Source organism: Mycteria americana, chromosome 23, assembly GCF_035582795.1.
Source record: "Mycteria americana isolate JAX WOST 10 ecotype Jacksonville Zoo and Gardens chromosome 23, USCA_MyAme_1.0, whole genome shotgun sequence".
In the NCBI taxonomy this organism is placed as follows: domain Eukaryota; kingdom Metazoa; phylum Chordata; class Aves; order Ciconiiformes; family Ciconiidae; genus Mycteria; species Mycteria americana.
In genome coordinates, this window is record NC_134387.1 from 7,926,849 (window position 1) to 7,945,801 (window position 18,953).

Consider the following 18,953-nt stretch of genomic DNA (forward strand, 5'->3'; position numbering starts at 1 on the left):
CCCAGCAGCGGGTCTGAGGAGCCGGCATTTCCAACAGCACAGGCACCTCCTCGGCCAAAGCCCGGCATCTTGATGGCGACAAGCAGCGACGCAGCATCTCCTGGCCTCGTTGGCTGCCGGATTCCCAACAAGCGAGAGAAACCGAGCCACAAGCGGGTGCCGGGCCTCAGCCAGAGCCCAAGGCCCATGGCTGCCCCATCACAGTTACTGACCCCCACAGGTACGAGCTGCCTGCCCCAGCAGGGGTTCATGGTACCAGCCTGGGAAGAACTGCTGGGAGGTGACAGGGCACCAGAGCCGGTGTCCCCATCCTTGTCGCCACATGTGTGGCTCCTCTGGCTCCGGGGCTCGCATCGGGGGGCTGTAATGAGTGGGAAATGGGGGTGACTTGGTGCCAGGGGAGAATCAGCCTGTTGGGGAAACGGAAAACCAACATCACCTTCCTCTCCCACAGATCCCTGTGCTTGTCACCCTCGTCTCATCTCTCCCCCTGCCTGCCTCCCTATGGCACAGCCCCGTACTCAGGGCAGCTCAGCCCTGTGGCTCCCTGGGGATGCCCCTGCCCACGGATACCGTGTGTGTACCCCCCGTAAAGGGCAGGGGAAAGGTTTGGGGGGGCAGGCAGAGAGGCAGCAGCGGGATGGGATCGTTGGCAGGACTGGGGCAACTCCTGCCCCGGGGGTCTGCGCTCGCTCCCAGCTCTCCCCAGTTCAGGATGGGATGGGGCCAGACACACTGAGGAAGCCCCGGGACAGCTTCTCGCGGTCGGGTGGAGAACAGCACTCGGCCCCGGTGGGCAGGGCAGGGCCGGGCCGGGCCGGGCCCGGCATCGAGCAGGCACTACCGGTAGCCCAGAGGAGTAGGACCGGCTCGGCCCGAGGCGTCAGAGCGAAAAAGGGACAAGAACCGCCCCAGAGCCTCCGGCAGGAGAAGGGACAAGAACCGCCCCAGAGCCTCCGGCAGGAGAAAGAACAAGCCCCGAGCGGCCCAAAACGCGGCTGCTCCCGCCCAGACGGCGTTTAAATAGGGGCGGGGGGCGGGCCAGGGCCGCCTGAGCGGGCGCAGAAGAGCGGCGGCAGCCGCTGGCCCGGGCGCTGCGTTTGGTTCTGCTGTGGAGCAGCTGGAGCCGCGTCGGGCGGGTGAGGTGCTGGGCGCGTTCTGGGGCTGCGGGCGCGGTGGGCCGTGGGTGTGGGACCCCCCCGGGCAGAGCTCCGCGGGCGTGTGCGGGCTCTGTTCTCTTGGGGCTGGTGGGGGAAAAAGCGGCCCTGGGCCGAGCGCTGTCTTGGGGTCCGTCGGGGGGTTTTGGGGCCGAGCCCGTGTGCGAGCGGGGGGAGTAGGGGCAGCCTCATCCGGCTCTCAGGTGCTGCTTGTTGGGGCTGGGCAGCCTCTGCCGCTCCCGGCGCAGGTCGGGCAGCGGCGGCCCGGGGGGCTCCTGCGGCGCCGGGCGGGCGCCGGTGGCCGGGCAGGTGGGGAGGGGCCGCGGCTGCGGCCGGCGGGGGTTCCTGGAGGCGGCTGGGCCCGGCTCCCCGCGGGGGTGCTTGGGGCTGGGGGGGTTTGGGGTGCGGGCCCGGCAGTGCTGGCGGTGCCGGAGATACAAAGCCGGAAGCAGCCGTACTAAAGCGATGCCCTGCCTGTGCTGGTGCGGCCCCGCAGAGGTGTGGGGCCGGGCCCCCCGCAGTGCCCAAGCGCTCCCCAAAACTGCACGTGTGGCCCTGGGGGTGTAGGGCTGTGGGGTGGCTCCGCTCCCCCCACCCCGCAGCATCATGCATGGGGACTGCAAAGGGGTCAGAAAGCAGAAAGGGTGAGCTGTTTTGGGGCCTGAAAATGGAGAGCCGGTCTTGTGTTCCTGGGGCTTGAAAAAAGGCTCACGTGGCTGATTTTGAGGCTCAGAAACAACTTGAGTCTTGCGCTTTCAGGACCTGACAGAGGGGACCAAGCGGTGTGGTTTTGGGCTGAGGAGCAGAGGTGAAGTGCTGCATTTTTGGGACTTGAGAACAGGCTTATCAGGTGGGTTTGTGGGCTCGGAAATGGGAGCTGGTTTGGGGACCCAAAGCAGAAGCCAGTTTGGCTGTTTGTGCGGAGGGGGGAGGGCATTGGGGACTGCGGGGGAAAGCAGAGGATGGGCAGGGTGCACAGACCCTCCCTGGAGGTGGGGGTCTGGTCATGTCGGACCCCAAAGTTCGGGAGGCCGGCATGCCCCAGGCCGAACTCAACGTCTGAGGTGGTCTCTGGGGGGAAGGGTGCTTTTCAGACCCCGCACACCCTTTTCAAGCCCGGCTCTTCTTTGTACGCTGCTTAGAATAGTTATTAAGTACTTAATCATACAAACTAATTAATATTTATACAGCATAGAGCTGTGATGTTTAATAGTAATACTCAAGTTATGACAGCGACTGATTTCCGACCTTGTCCAAAGCCCAGACTGTTGCAAATAGCTGGAGCTGGTAAGGAGAAGGAGCTGAAATCAAGCGGAGCTTCCGTGCAGAGCTGGAGCTTCAGTTAGCCAGACCTGTAGCAAGGAGGAGCTGGAAGGAGATGGGGTGTCCGCTGTCTGGAGCGTGCGTTAGCCAGAGGCAAGGTTACCTGTGGCTGTAATGAGCGGGAGCTGCCATGACCTGGAGCGCCTGTTCGCTGGAGCATCCGTCGGCCGGACTGTGCTCCCAGCAGGGCTGCAGAGTGGCCGGGTGCAGGCAGAGCTGTCCCCAGCAAGCGGCTCTGAGCAGCAGGGAGGCGAGCGGTCCTTCTGCCAGCGGGGAGCCTGGCCTCTTCCCTCGGGGATTAAATCCACGCCCTACGCTTCTCCCTGAATGGAGGGTGTCTCCCGGTCCCGTTCCTGGGGGTGGAAGTGAGGTGGGGGTGCCCCAGCTCTCCTGGGACAGCCCCGCTGCGAGGGGGTGCGGGCGAGGTGGCCGCACGAGGCAGCGGTGTCTCCCCGGTACCTGGCAAAGGGGAGAGAAGCTGGCCGGTTGGAGCTCCTAGGGTGCACGGCCTGGCCCCACACGGCCCCTCTGGCAGAACCCTCTCCTGTGTTTTCCCCGTTGGCTGGTTGTGACCAGCCCCCTGAGTTGGGTACCCAGCCCCCTGAGTCAGAAGATAGGGATGGGGTCCAGAATGGAGCCCCCATAATCCAGGGGGAAATGGTTAGTGACCTGCTATACCACTTAGACATTCATAAGTCTATGGGGCCTGATGAGATCCACCCGAGAGTACTGAAGGAACTGGCAGAAATGCTCACCAAGCCCCTTTCCATCATTTACCAGCAGTCCTGGCTAACTGGGGAGGTCCTAGTTGACTGGAGATTAGCAAATGTGACACCCATCTTCAAGAAGGGCCAGAAGGAGGACCCGGGGAACTACAGGCCTGTCAGCCTGACCTTGGTACCGGGGAAGCTGATGGAGCAGATCATCCTGAGTGCTATCACACAGCATGTAGAGGATAACCAAGGGATCAAGCCCAGCCAGCATGGGTTCAGGAAAGGCAGGTCCTGCCTGACCAACCTGATCTCCTTCTATGACAAGGTGACCCGCCTAGTAGATGAGGGGAAGGCTGTGGATGTTGTCTATCTAGACTTCAGTAAAGCCTTTGACACAGTTTCCCACAGCATTCTCCTGGAGAAACTGGCTGCTCGTGGCTTGGACGGGTGTACTCTTTGCTGGGTAAAGAACTGGCTGGATGGCCGGACCCAAAGAGTGGTGGTGAATGGAGTTTACTCCAGTTGGTGGCCGGTCACAAGCGGTGTTCCCCAGGGCTCTGTGTTGGGGCCAGTTCTGTTTAATGTCTTTATCAACGATCTGGACGAAGGGATCGAGTGCACCCTCAGTCAGTTTGCAGATGACACCAAGTTGTGCGGGAGTGTTGATCTGCTGGAGGGGAGGAAGGCTCTACAGAGGGACCTGGACAGGCTGGATCGATGGGCCGAGGTCAGTTGTATGAGGTTCAACAAGGCCAAGTGCAAGGTCCTGCACGTGGGTCACAGCAACCCCATGCAACGCTACAGGCTTGGGGAAGAGTGGCTGGAAAGCTGCCCGGCAGAGAAGGACCTGGGGGTGTTGGTTGACAGCCACCTGAATATGAGCCAGCAGTTTGCCCAGGCGGCCAAGAAAGCCAATGGCATCCTGGCTTGTATCAGGAATAGCATGGCCAGCAGGACTGGGGCAGTGATCGTGCCCCTGTACTCGGCACTGGTGAGGCCGCACCTCGAATGCTGTGTTCAGTGTTGGGCCCCTCACTACAAGAGAGACATTGAGGGGCTGGAGCGTGTCCAGAGAAGGGCAACGAAGCTGGGGAAGGGTCTGGAGCACAAGGCTGATGGGGAGCGGCTGAGGGACCTGGGGTTGTTCAGCCTGGAGAAAAGGAGGCTGAGGGGAGACCTCATCGCTCTCTACCTGAAAGGAGGCTGTAGAGAGGTGGGGTCGGTCTCTTCTCCCAGGTAACAAGTGACAGGATGAGAGGAAATGGCCTCAAGTTGCACCAGGGGAGGTTTAGACTGGATATTGGGAAATTTTTCTTCACTGAAAGGGTGATCAAGCATTGGAACAGGCTGCCCAGGGCAGTGGTAGAGTCCCCATCCCTGGGGGTATTTAAAAGCCGTTTGGATGAGGTGCTTAGGGACATGGTGTAGTGGTGGGCTTGGTAGTGTTAGGTTTATGGTTGGACTCGATGATCTTAAAGGTCTTTTCCAACCTATAAGATTCGGTGATTCTGTGACAAACAGGATCATTTTTTGCCTCCTCTTTTCCCAGTGTCACCTTCTGCGTCATGTGAAGAGAATCCTGAGTGGTTGATCCCACTTGCTGCTCAGGTATTTGCACGTATGGGGCTGGGGGAGCGGGGAGAAACATTTGCAAGTTCAGGGACGCTACAGGTATTCCACATGAAACCCAGAGAAAAGGCAAATCTGCTGCCAGTGCAGAAAAGCTGATGAAAAATTGCAGTTAACAGAGCGTGCGTCGTTCCTGAATTGGTCCCTTGGTAGTTACGGATGTTTTCCTTTCAGGTAAAAGAATGAACTTTGATCTATGATAAATGAAGAGCTGCCTGTTACCTTCTTCAGGGTCAAGTGTTTCTCTTCTGTTTGTTCAGACTAATCTTATGGGCAAGTTGGAAAGAGCCTTTTATTTTTATATGCATAACTAAATTTTTATTAATATATGGTGTCAGTATAGTTAATTTTTGAGCACCTAGATGCCAGTAGAAATATAATGAATGAAATGTGATGGAAACTGACATTTCAACTTGATTTTTATTCAATATTTTTTTTCATTAGAGTGCTGATGGCATGTTGTGCTGTGGGTCAATCCATGTTCTGTTCCGTGGAGCCTTCAATCTAGGACTTTTACGTAAAAAAGTTTGTCCTTCCAAAAAAGGACTAGTCATTCATAGGACTGAGGTGTAGACTTGGAGAGTCTCTGAAGTTCATGATCAGAATGACAGTGCTGCTGCTCTTTGTCTTCACTTTCGTTAATTTCCGCACTGCTCCATCGTGGTTGGGAGCCCTGAGTCATAATTAGTTTTTCTGTCCCTAACACATTTTTTTTCCCCAAGGAGATGCTACAGTTAAAAGTTAATTAGTGTCCTGGTTTTGGCTGGGATAGAGTTCATTTTCTTCCTAGTAGCTGGTGTAGTGCTGTGTTTTGGATTTTAGTATGAGAATAATGTTGATAACACGCTGATGTTTTAGTTGTTGGTAAGAAATGCTTACACTGGTCAAGGACTTTTGAGCTTCCCATGCTCTGCTGGGCGCATGAGAAACTGGGAGGGGACACAGCCAGGATAGTTGATCCAAACTGACCAAAGGGCTATTCCATACCATATGGCAACATGCTCAGTATAGAAACTGGGGGGAGTTGGCTGGGGGATAGGGATTGCTGCTGGGGGACTGGCTGGGCATCAGTCAGTGGGTGGTGAGGGGTTGTATCACTTGTTTTTTTTTTTTTCCTGGGTTTTGTTCTTCTCTTGCTTTCTTGTTGTTTTCCTTCTCATGACAATTTATTATTGTTTTGTTCCAATTATTAAACTGTTCTTATCTCAACCCACGAGTTTTCTGACTTTTACTCCTTGGATTCTTTCCCCCATCCAACCGGGGGGGAGGGTGAGCGAGCTGCTGGGTGGTACTTAATTGCCGACTGGGGCTAAACCACAACAATTAGTTTCCTCCCAAACGTGTCAGTCAATACAATTAAAACCACAAAAATGACACCTGTCTTACAGATCTGGACTAGTTCTGAACATGTATTCATCACATGCAAATGTCACTGGGCTACAGATCATCTGTACTTCACGCTTTGACAAGACAGTGTGCTGAGACAGGGATGAGCTCTGAAAGAAAAAAGGTACAAAGTCATGGGGTTTTTGGTTTGGTTTTTTTTTTTTGTGGGGGGAGTGTGTGTGTGGTTTAAAAATAAGAGTGCAATGCTGAGTGGTGGCAGCCTGCAGAGCTCTCTTGCTGCCTGAGCTCTCCTTTTCTTCTCTTTCACTCCTCTTTCATGGCTGTAATTGTAATTTGGACAATTGTAGAGGAGCCGTTAAGTTACTTGCCTGTGTAGATGTGCTGGTAATACCAGGAAGGTAAATGCTTGAACCAGTAGTGAATAACTTGGCTGCAAGTAGAATTTCCGAAGGAAAAACAACAACAGGAAGCAAATAGCAAGTTACCAAAAAAATTTGTGTGGGTCAAACACGTGGAAGTTTTATTGCCAAATGTTGTTGGGCAGTATGTTCCAAGTGGCTATTTTTGGTAAACATGAATTTTCAGGAAGTTAAGGGTTGTGTGTGGCAAAATGTGTCCCTCTGTTTATGTATCCTGCTACGTAAATGTCCAGCGGCAGGGCTGTTGTTCCCTGCTCTCAATACTGCCACAATAGTGCTGTGATATTTAGACCCAACAGAGGGCTTTAGGAAGGGAAGGGGAATGCCTGTTTTCTGTGAGGGCTATGAATGCTGACCCTTTTCTCCGCTGCTTTCCCGTGCGTGTGATGAAGCGGTTTTATTTTTCTCCCTTGTTCCTGGTCTAAATAGTTCTGAAGCTGTTGCCGCTGTGGGATTGCAAATTGTGTTTCTAGGTTTTTGTGGAGGTCTAGTTACGGATTGCTTCTACTGTGGCGAAGTTCAAGATACGGTTTTCAGTGTAAAGCTTCAGAAACTACATCCACTGAAATCAGCGTAGGTGAAACTGATCTAGTGTGTGCAGTTGTGCTCGCAGGGATGCTCAGTGTCTCCTCATCAAAACAGCAAGGGGCGTGTGGCCCTCCGGAGGGTTGTGCTCTGGGTCTGAGGGCGTGCTGTCTTTTTGCTGTTGGAAGACGGACTAGAGCGTGTGGCTGTTAAATGTAAGGACAGTCAAAAGCTGGGAGGGACCCTAGGCAGGTTTGGTGGCATAACTGCAGTTTGAGAAGGACTTGACCGTTTGGAGAAACGGCCTGCAAAAAATCATTCCTTTTTTGCAAGGAGGCAGTTTACAAGGACAGATGGGTTGCTGTGCTCTTTAACAAAAATACTCACCTTGGGATGTATGGGGTGAGGATGTCTTGACTATATGTAGGCTTTGGAAAATGTACGTAGGTATGTGTGTGTCACCTGCGTGTATCTATGAAAGGGGTTCTAGTGAAACCAAAGCTGCCCATGAGTCAAAAAAAGGCACGGTTGTCTAAAAAGTGCAAAAGCTCTAGCGGCCTGTATCATCAACTGTAGCAAAGTGTCGCGGATGAAGTGAGCGTGCACTTCACTCGTTAGAGAGAAGTAAAAATATAGTTTATTGATACAGAATAGGGAGTTAACAAAGTTCAATGCGACAGTGTTTTAACAAGATTCGATGGCGAGGTGCACTCGATTATTTACTGCATAGAGGACAGGGTCAGACAAAACTGTCAGGGAGACCCTCCCGTTGAGTCATGAGGTTTGGAAAAGGATCCCCTTGCTTTCTAAACTCCTTCTCAGAGAGGAGTCTAGGTGCGGCTAGATCCAGTCCTAGTCCCAGACTTGGTCAATGGTTTATGTCTAAAGGATTATATATATATATATATATGCGCAATCAATCCTTTATATCACTTAGCTAAGATTTCAAAGTTTAGCATGCTATTAGTCACTTACCGAGGATCTGTTGCGGCAAGGAATCTCTCAACCTCGAGGAGTAACCTTGAGAGGCGTCCCTGCTCAAGGGGAGATCCTGGCGTGCAGCCTGCTGCCGTGCAGGAGAGCTCAAAGGGCTCTTGGACTGCTCACTATTTACGGGGGATAAGATGATTGACTCATAGTCATATTTGCATGCCGACCACAGGTTTTAGTTTCCTGAGTGGGTGTACAACACAATAGCCCTAGGCACAACACAATAGCCCAACACAGGCTATTGTTGGGCTAATAGCCCAACCCTTAGGCTATTGTGTTGTTATCTGTCTCCTGAATCCACTTTGAGGCGATGGTGACCAGATGCATCCATTTACAATCACCACTGGTGGTTATCACCTAAGCAGGGTTGCAGGAGATAAAGGTCGAGGGTGGGGGAAGCACACCGCCACACAAAGATGATGCAAAACACTTTTTCCTCCACTCAGTTGTAGTCTTCACCAACCTTCACAAAAAAAGGAAGCTTTAGATTCCTACCCAGCTTTATGCTAAAGGTTTTTTTCCTCTCTCAGCAGAATGTCAGCTGCCACTGTTTGACTGTGGTCGCCCTTTCTTCTACCAGGAAAGTACAAGACTGATGGAAAGGATCTGTAGTGGTCTGCAAGTACATGGTATGTATACGATGTGTGTCTGTGTTTTTCCTAAGCTACTTGTAGCATGGACTTTATAGTTAACATGAAGAATGTGCCAACTCTCCTTCTATAGTTTTTCTATGAAGTATTTAAACACAAATACTAAAAATAGAATAAGGTGTGTTCTGGAGCATGCCTATGCAAAGCTGACTTCCCTCTGTTTCTTTTCTCTTCCTGAAAGCGTAATCTTCTGTTTCTGTGTGCTTACTATTAAATGATACTGTGAAAATAATTTTGTACTAAAAGAGGAAAGAAACTGTTGGGAAGAGTTCAGCTGCTCAGAAGAAACAGCCTTTGTTTTCATGGTAAAAGCTTTCTGCTTTTTCAGTCAGTAAGTTTTTAAAATATCTTCTAGCAGTACTTGAAAAACCTTGCTGCGGTCCTAGCATCTGTACTAAAAGCCGTCAAGGTCAAAGAAGAGATGTGGATAAAACAGGACAAATGGGTGTCACTTCTGCATGTTTTCCAGGCTTTCCCAAGAAGCATTAGCAGCCTTGTAACTACCGCCAGTGAGTCCTGATGTGGTTTTGGCGAGTTACTGCTTCAATAGGGTCCTTTTTCCTGAAACTACAGTGTGTAATTTTTGACTTCAGTTGGAAAGAGATTTTCCCGAATGGAAATCCTTCTCATTCAAAGAAGTTGCATTTGATGAACTTCCCATCAGAGTGGATGTACGTGCCAGTACAAGTCATCAGCAACAAGACTTTTCACTCTCTTTAAAAAAAATAAAAAAAGGCCAATTTCCTTCCAATTTCCTTCCACCCAAGCCCAGCACGTCTTCCAAAAGTTGATGGCATTGCTGGTCTTTGGTTCTCAGTTGTAACAGCCGAGATGTCATAAAAAGGCATTCCTCTGCATGCTTCAGTACAGCCAAAAGCATTAGCAAATCTGCCAGTCCCTTTTGGTAGCCTGATGTATTGCAGCACTGGGGATTTGATTTCTGTGTCCCTCCCCTGCTCCCCGCCCCCCCCCCCCCCCCAAGTGAAACCATCTAGGGGATCTCTTATCTCACTGACTTTTCTATCATAACTGAAACTTTAAACAGAAGCTAAAATTGTGTCATTTACAAAGTGACTGGCACTGTTTAAACTGTAACTGCCCAATAGCTGTGGCATACAACTTATGAGGTGTATTTCAGCAGTTGGGTATTTGTTCTCCATGTTTCAAGAGGGAGGCAACTGAATGTTATGGGGTTTTCCCCAGTATTTTGACGGCGTGCTCTGCAGTACTTTATTTCTGCCTCTCTTTCCATGGTGCGTTTCCCCGGCACTTCAGTAGCGTCTCTCTTGGGCAGCGCAGCTGGCTGGATGTCCCTCCTAGTTACAACCCCCCTCCCCCCCCCCCCCCAGTCCCACTATAACTGTGCATTTTGGAGATAGATGATTTAATGGTATCCCAGCTGTGCAAGTTAAATGAATGCAAAAGGAAACTCAAATGCTTTTATAGTGTAAGTATTGTTGTTGGATGTATATAAACGTACACACACCTTTTTAGTGTAGAGTGAATTACTGAGATTTGTTCTTTATTTTCCATGTTACTCTTTAAAGTTTTACACTTCACTTTCAGCTTTCTTGACCGAGCAAGCAAGATGTGCAGCAGCAGTGCGAGGGCTGTAGCTGTTGTGGTGCATCTGTAAGCGTAGATTCTGATGACGGTCCAACCTTGTCCTGCAGCCTCACAGGGTTGTCTCCCTGCAGCAGTGCTGGAAAGAAGGGATGAGACATTTTCCAACACCAGCAAGAGCGTTCACTTTGAGGTGAAGAATGTGTTCAAAATCATATCACTTGGTCTTAATACCGATTTGAAGGGTTGTAGTCACTCTAGCTGTTAAAGCATGCACTGTATCTCGAGCGGAGCTGTTTCCCTAGAATCCTCTTTTAGCTCAGCTGCTCTCCTATCCCTTATTCTGACTGAATCCCTGTACTTTCTGCTGTGCTGTTTTTTTCATGTGCTGAAATGGAATTTGGGGTTTTTGTTTCCCAGCGGTCTTGCTGTAAGCGTCTGGTGGTGCTCCCTAGATCCCCCCGGCCAGGTTTCCCTGCGGGTTGTTAGGCATGCTGAGGGTCAGGGGCCAGCCCTGTGCCTGGAGGCTCCTGGCTCTGTCTCCAGCGGGTGCCCCGCAGGTGCGGCAGCGAGGGCTGTGTGGGGGGGAGAGCTGGGGGCCAAGAGGGACCGGGGCCGTTTGTTGTCCTGGGGAGCCTGTCCCAGCGCGGGAACATAGGGGGAAGATGGCGGAGCAGAGGCCGAGCAAGAGACGTGGCACCATCCTCGGGCACGATCCCCTGTGCCATGGGGTGGCTGCCAGACTGTGGGACAAGGGCTGGGGGGGCTGCAAGCATTTGGGGGGCTGCCCCCCCTTTATTTTTCTAGCAGAGCTCCCCTTTTTTGGTGGGGCATGTACATATGTAAATGGCATTATTAAAGTAATGAGCTGGCACTTGGGGCAGTTTCCCTTGTTTTGTTTGTCTTTTGGGTGTGAATAAGAAGGGGGGAGGCTGGGGAGTGATGATGTAATTTGGGGCACCCCAATGTCACTGGGGGGGATGATGATGTGGCAGAGGAGCAGGTTGAGTGGGGGGATAGGGGGGTCACAGGACAGTTGTCCGTCCCCCGTCCTGTCCATCTGTCCCCCACCCCGAAAGGGGGGGTCACAGCCCAAAAATGCCTGAAAAGTCGGGGGGGAGGGATTAAATAATTAAAAACTGTAAATAAGGGTGTGAGGCATTGAAGTAGACAAAAATCTCTCAGTTTTATTTATACATAGAAAAATTTTATTTATATATATGTAAAAAGATTTTAAAAGAAACCCCTCTGTCTACTATATCATATAAAGGATTTTAGAACATAAAAAAAGTCTAGATATATAGAGTTACAAAATACAAAAATAACTCATATATATGAAATTAAAAAAGGAGTATAAAATGCAAAAAAAGATGATGTATATGAAGAAATTTTAAATGGAAAAAAGACAGAGCTACCCACAGATGCAGTACCGACTTCTGGTCAGCGGGTGTCAGCAGCGAGCACACCAAAAAAAACCAACCTGGCACTGCGCATGGGCAGCGACCACTGCAGTACCGAATTTTGTGCACCGGGTGGCAGCAGCGAGCACACAAAAAAAACCAGCCACCGCGCATGCGCGGCCCCTGCTGCAGTACCGAATTTTGTACACAGGATGGCACAAAAAACCCGGCACTGCGCATGCGTGGCCCCTGCTGCAGTACCGAATTCTGTCCACCGGGTGGCAGCAGCGAGTGCACACACAAAACCCAGCACTGTGCATGCGTGTCCACTACTGCAGTACCGAATTTTGTCCACGGGGTGGCAGCAGCGAGGACAGAAAAAAACCGCCACCGCGCATGCGCGGTCCCTGCTGCAGTACCGAATTCTGTCCACAGGGCGGCAGCAGCGAACACACAGAAAAAACTGCCACTGCGCATGCGCGGCCACCGCTGCAGTACCGAATTCTGTCCACGGGGTGGCAGCAGAGAGCACATAAAAAAAACCCCTGCCACCGCGCATGCGCGGCCCCTGCTGCAGTACCGAATTCTGTCCACAGGGTGGCAGCAGCGAACATACAGAAAAAACCACCACCGCGCATGCGCGGCCACCGCTGCAGTACCGAATTTTATCCACATGGTGGCAGCAGCGAGCACAGAAAAAAAACCCCGGCACCGCGCATGCGCGGCCCCCGCTGCAGTACCGAATTTTGTCCACACGGTGGCAGCAGCGAACACACACAAAAAACCGCCACCGCGCATGCGCGCCCACCGCTGCAGTACCGAATTTTATCCACATGGTGGCAGCAGCGAGCACAGAAAAAAAACCGCCACCGCGCATGCGCGCCCACCGCTGCAGTACCGAATTTTATCCACATGGTGGCAGCAGCGAGCACAGAAAAAAAACCGGCACCGCGCATGCGCGGCCCCCGCTGCAGTACCGAATTTTGTCCACACGGTGGCAGCAGCGAGCACACACAAAAACCCGGCACGGCGCATGCGCGGCCCCTGCTCCAGTACCGAATTCTGTCCACAGGGCGGCAGCAGCGAACACACAGAAAACACTGCCACTGCGCATGCGCGGCCACTGCTGCAGTACCGAATTCTGTCCACATGGTGACAGCAGCGAGCACAGAAAAAAAAACCCGGCACCGCGCATGCGCGGCCCCCGCTGCAGTACCGAATTTTGTCCACAGGGTGGCAGCAGCGAACACACACAAAAACCCGCCACCGCGCATGCGCGCCCACCGCTGCAGTACCGAATTTTATCCACAGGGTGGCAGCAGCGAGCACAGAAAAAAACGGCACCGCGCATGCGCGGCCCCCGCTGCAGTACCGAATTTTGTCCACAGGCTGGCAGCAGCGAGCACCCACAAAAAACGCACCACCGTGCATGCGCGGCTCCTCCTGCAGTACCGAATTTTGTCCACACGGTGGCAGCAGCGAGCACACAAAAAAACCCGGCACGGCGCATGCGCGGCCCCTGCTCCAGTACCGAATTCTGTCCACCGGGTGGCAGCAGCGAGCATAAAGAAAAGCACCACTGCGCATGCTCATATCTGCACCTGCAGCACCCACTTTTGTCCAGAAGGTGGCAGCAGCGAGCACCAAAGAAGCGCCACTGCGCATGCGCGCCTTCCCAGCTGCAGTACCGACATTTGTCCACCGGGCGGCAGCAGCGAGCTCGGGAAAATACGCCACTGCGCATGCTCGGCTCCCCAGCTGCAGCACCGACGTTTGGTCATCGGGCGGGTCGAAAGCAGGAAGTGCAGCTTGGGAACGTGCATGTGTGTGCGCGCAGGAGCGTTTGTGTAATGTCAGAGTGAAGTCCTGGCATCCAGCTCTGCTCTCACACGCTGTCAGTCGTCAGCAAGTAAAAAGTCTGGGCTTGGCTTTGGCATTGTCCTGTAAGGGAAGGCTCTGGGTCTGGATGTCGGTTGCTTATTTGCTGTGGTCTTTTTCAGCAATCATTCCAAATAGAACTGGGTGGGTGGGGCAGGGCAGAGTAAGGGTCTTTGCAGGGACCTGGGAAGTAAAGTCTTGAACGTAGAAAAGCTTAAAGCATTTGCTGTACAGGAGGTTTCTCTGTACCCACTACATCTGTTGCTTATTAGCAGTGACTGATGTTTGTAAGAGTACCGTGTGGAAGTGTGAACATTCATTAGTGCACTAAAACTGCTTTGGTTCTGGGTAGAAAGCAGAGGAACTACAAAACAACATCACACCCCCCCCCCCCCCCCCCTTTTTTTTTTGTTAAACATACCATGTTTGCAGGGCCTTAGCTTTCTATTGCCAGACTGGCAAAGCTTCCCAAGCTCTGTTCCCCCACAGTCACCAAAAGTCTCCAATAGTTGCCAGGATGGTGAGTTACTTTTGGGCTTCTAGCCCTCCATTCTGCCATTATTTTAGTCAGATCCTGCATTCCGCTAAGTTAAAGACTCCTGAGAATTGCTTAAAATTTGCATTTGGAAGTCATGCTTCCAACAATGAATTTTCAACAATTTTTTGTTTTTTACGCTAGTCAATGAGCTCCTGTAATACTGGAGCAAAATGACATTTTTAGTGGTTGTTGAATCTCAGAGTGATAACATAGGCATCCCCGTTTGAGCCCTTACTGCAACCATTGCAATGTTTGTTTACACACTGCTTGGTTCTTTTGTGAAGGTGTGTAGCTATGGGAGGTGCGTTATTCCCGAGGTGCTACGGCGCTGATGCTCTGGCTGTTGGCAGTAATGGGCAAAGAGGAAGGCTCTGTGGCTAGGGGAGAGTGGCGTGGACGTGTTACTGCTCTCTCTGTTGCACCAGAATTTCGACAGCGGGGTTGGGATGCTAAATCGATGGAACTACTGGAAGAAATGTCAGAAAAGTGAGTACTCTACTTATCTTTATCTTTTAAAGTAGTCTTTCTACAGACACCTGTCCGTGGCTTAGATATTTGATTTGCGTGAAACGGACCCAGAATTTTGCTTTAAGTAGTGTTCTGATTCGCAGAAATTCCCCGTAGGTAGAGAACAAGAATTACAAATGTTGCTTGTGGTTGAAGTTCTCAGGGTTTCTGTGAAAGCTAACTTGCCAGAATGAGTAGGAAGCAGCCTGAATTCCAATAGAGATACTGTATAAAAGGTCCTTTTCTTGACAGGAAAAGAGCTTCACGAAACGTCGGCGCTGTTTGCCGTAGGGCCTCCGACATACTTGTTCAGTCATCGTGGGCTTTGTGCCGTTCCCGCAGGCACAATCTTGAACAAATTTTGTACGGCGGCTGGTATCTTAGCTGACTTTCTATCTCGCGCTTGGTTGCTTGTACCTGCTCAAAACTTACTGTAGTGTCAAATGAACCCACAGGAAAATGTCCTCAACTCGTGCTGGTAGGGCAAGCCCGCTGCAGTTGGTAAAATCGGAAAATAGCACCATGTTTTGAAACATTTGCCTTGCGAGGACGAGGGCTGTCTCCTGGTAGGCAGCTGAATTCTGTGACTGATTCCACCGGTCCGCTCTGGCACTTGAAGGAGGCAGTCCCTAAGCCAACGCAATCTAAAATGGGGGTCGTTTGGGTTTTTCTAATCATTTCTTAGGGATATGAGGCTTGCGTGGGTGTTTAGCTTGTCCTGTTCTTTCTGTTCCTAATTCTGAACGCGCTGACTGGCATAAAAGAACGGTCGTGTTGTAGTCTGACGGTGTCGTCTACCAGGAGCTGGTGGAAGGTCAGGGCTTACGTCAAACTGATAAGGAGGATTGAGGCTGGAAAGTGGAACGTCTAAACAAGAATTACTGTCCTTGGGAGAGAAGCACATCCTGAAGAAATAGGTAAGCTAATTAAAATGTTTTGGGAACCATCCGAAACAACTAGTAGGAGTGTGATAAGAAGCACCCTCCCGCAAACTATCCTCCTTATGATACTAAAAGTCACAGCCCTCGAGCTGGAGACACCAGCCCAAGCAGAGAGCCCTCACCTCTGAGCGTGCGCAGCATGTTAAAGTAGCGCTGTAGCTTGAAGTTGAAATAAGAGAAATGTAGACCCATAGAAAACTGCTTTGTGTAATTACTTATGCATATGCATAGCTAGACTGTATCAATACTGTACTTGTAGGAGCGAACTTTGTGCTAGCTTTGTGGAGCTACCACCTAGCACCCATCTCTGCGCAGACATGCCATAAAAACACCTCTGCCCTGTGTGTATATTGGCGTCCCGCACACCGGGTAGATGACCTCACGCTTGTGGGATAACAGTTTTGACACCCCAGATGGGACCGAGCTGACAGCCTCGCCCGGTTCGTCTTGCCGCATCCGACGGGGAGAAGAGGCCTGAGCGGACTCCAGCGCGCACCGACCCGTTGACTGGGGACTCCTTCGGCTCCTCTCCTGCGGTCGGGCGGTAAGTGACAAAACGGTGCAATGCTCCTGAAAAGAGGTGTTTTTTGGGGATAGGAGGAAAGGGGGTAGGGGCAAGATGTCTCGGGAAGCAGGCAGCCTGTGTTCTGTTCTGGGCTCTGCATAAGACGCACCAGGAAAGACACGTGGCGGTAGCATAGCTCTGTTTGTTTCTCCACGCTGTCCTGTTCTGAGTAACGGAGGGAGACGTCCCTCGTTCTGGTTTGTATAGAAATACTGGGTTTTTCGGTACCGGTATGGGTGCTGCTGCTTCCCAGGAGGCACCCCTTTGCTCTCCTCTAGGATGCATCCTGAAGCATTGCAAGAAATTTGGGGGAGATGCCATGACTAAAAATCAGCTAAAACGATACTGTAATCAACGGTGGCCACAATATCCATGGGAAGATGGTGAGAAATGGCCTGAGAATGGATCCTTGAAATATAACACTATGTCGGAATTAATGTTGTGTTGTCGGGGAAGTGAAAAATGGCATGAAATGCCTTCTGTGGATATGTTTTTTTTTCGTTAAGGCGCGATTGGGATACTAGGAAGAAAGGTGGCTTAGTGGATTCTAAAGATCAGATTGGAATATATGTGTTAAAAGAGAAAAAGGGAAAACCTCGTTGTATTGAATGGGAAAATTCGGAAGAGGATATTCAGCTGTTGGTAGCTCCCCCCAAACAGCCCCAATCTGATAGCTCAAGTGGTGATGGGGTTGTGAGTGCTATCTCTAAAAGAACAAGGGGAGAGAAACCCATAGTTTGAGCTCCCCTCAGACAGGCTGTAGGGCCTGAAGGAGCACCGGTATCCGTACACGTCCCTTTTACTGCTTCTGATTTATTAAACTGCAAACGGGCAGTGGGATCCTATCGAAACAATCCAGAAGGAATGTATAGTACTGTTAATCACGACTCCTAGTCCTAACCGGGGAGATGTACAGGCTCTCCTAGAATATTTGTTTGCCGCTGAGGAGAGGAGAACAATTTTAGAGAAGGCTAGAGAGGGACTGATCCAACAAGGCGGGGGGGGGTGCCTAATACCGATATGTACCTCCCGAAAGAGGCTCCGGAGTGGGGTCCAAACACAAGTGTGAGGGATTAGAGAGGGTAAAGGAATATCAGAAGTTAATTTTGTATGGGATTCAACACGGAGTGCAAAAGCCCAAGAATTTATCTAAACTATCTGAAGTAAGGCAGGGGGATAAGGAAACCCCGTCGGCCTTCTCTGAGAGATTGCGTGAAGTAGCTCGAAAACGGACGGATCGGGATCCGGAAGATGATAGCAATTCAAAGTTACTTAACAGGCTGTTTATTGGTCAAGCAGCAGCAGATATAAGAGAGAGATGACAAAAGGTAGGGGGCGAGGATGGCATGACAATCTCACAGTTCTTCTCAATGGCATCTAAGGTACGTAATAATCGGGAGGAAATAGAAGAGAAGGAGAAGCGGGGACGAGTAACGCTGCAAGCTTCTTTGTTGGCTGCCTTGAGGGAAGACCAGGAAAAAGGGAGAGAAAATACAGGAGGTGAATTTTGTGGGTGAGGAAGGGGCTGTAGAAATAATAGTAGAAATCGTTATGACATTGCCCTGGGAATGCATCGGCGTGCAAATTGTAAGCAAGAGGGCCGTTGGAAAAAAATTGTCCGTGCCGTCTGAGTAATGGGGAAAGAGAGACAGAAGCAGCCGTTGGAGTCATGCCGGAGATTGGGTTGGAGTGAAGGGGGCCGGAGGAATCTATTAAAATTTCCCCAGACCATCCTCTGGTTCCAGTCAAGCTGGGGAATGAAAGAAGAGATTTTTGTATTTTTCATTGATAGTGGAGCCACGCATGCTGTAGTAAGTAGTTGTAGGGGACCCTTAAGGAGGACTAGAAGAAGCGTTGTTGGTGCAAGAGGGAAAAAGACTTTAAGGCTGTTTTTACAACCTGTGGAATGTTCCATTGGAAATACTACATTAACTCCTGAATTCCTTTAGGTGCCAGAATGCCCCCTCCCATTGCTTGGGTGGCATTTACTTGTAAACTGAATGCACGGCTAAGTTCCTCTGAAGACTCTGTTCAGTTGACTCTGTTCAGCCCGCAGGGGACCTCTCCTCTTTGTGGCGGATGCCAGCCTGAACGGGACCTCGCCTGTTTGGGGCACACCGATGGCGGGCGCTGTCGCCAAAAGGCAAAGCAGGGTCATAGCAGAGCTTTCCATTTCTGGGGATGGGCTCAGCCGTCCCCCGCACAAATTTCTCCTATGTAGCAATGGGGATGGTAGCTTTCTTCTGTTTTCTTGAAGAACAAGAGGATGATGGAGCACGTGACAAGAGCATGATCTTTTCCTCTTCCTTTGGCAGTACAGGCACCCAAGGCCAGCCTGCATTGAAGGAACAGCATGGGGATATCTGTGTCGAGCGTTAGCAGAGGAAGGAAGCTTCTTTTGGAGGCTGAGGTGATGAAGCAGAGTCCTTAATTGTTCTCTTTGCTTTTCAGCATGGGTGCGGGGAGGGCCTGGGACACGCAAAACACGGTCCCGGAGAGGGGAGCTGTCTATTACATGGGAGGCTGTGAGAGCTATCATGGACACCACTGGACTGGCATCCTGTAAGGATGCTTTCACATGTTTTCTTGTTTAGAGGCCAACCTCGGCTTTGGGCTGTAAACTAAAGTCTGCCAGGCCGGTGCCAGCTTGGCGGCAGCACCTGCCCACGGCCGCACCGGCTTGGTGGTGGTGTGTGCCCATGCCTGTGCCAGGTTGCTGGCTGTGCCTGGCTTGTGAGGGTTGGGGTACCACCTAGCACCCGTTTCTGCACAGACATGAAATAAAAATACCTCTGCCCTGTGTGTATA

General features: G+C 51.2%; 2 long non-coding RNA genes across 4 annotated transcripts in view; both read left to right on the forward strand.

Moving 5' to 3' along the window:
- Positions 1 to 18,953, forward strand: part of LOC142420117 (uncharacterized) — a 71,154-nt gene that overhangs the window by 10,404 nt on the left and 41,797 nt on the right. For 2 of the 3 annotated variants that reach the window (XR_012778696.1, XR_012778694.1), the window contains exon 2: positions 15,994 to 16,124. This is a non-coding gene — a long non-coding RNA (uncharacterized LOC142420117). Of the gene's footprint in view, positions 1 to 15,465; positions 15,557 to 15,993; positions 16,125 to 18,953 lie in introns of those variants that run through there. The other variant, XR_012778695.1, reaches the window with a different exon arrangement.
- LOC142420115 (uncharacterized) lies at positions 1,051 to 8,651 on the forward strand. Its single transcript, XR_012778693.1, has 4 exons — positions 1,051 to 1,139; positions 1,917 to 2,015; positions 6,222 to 6,332; positions 8,634 to 8,651. It is a non-coding gene; the product is annotated as an uncharacterized LOC142420115 (long non-coding RNA).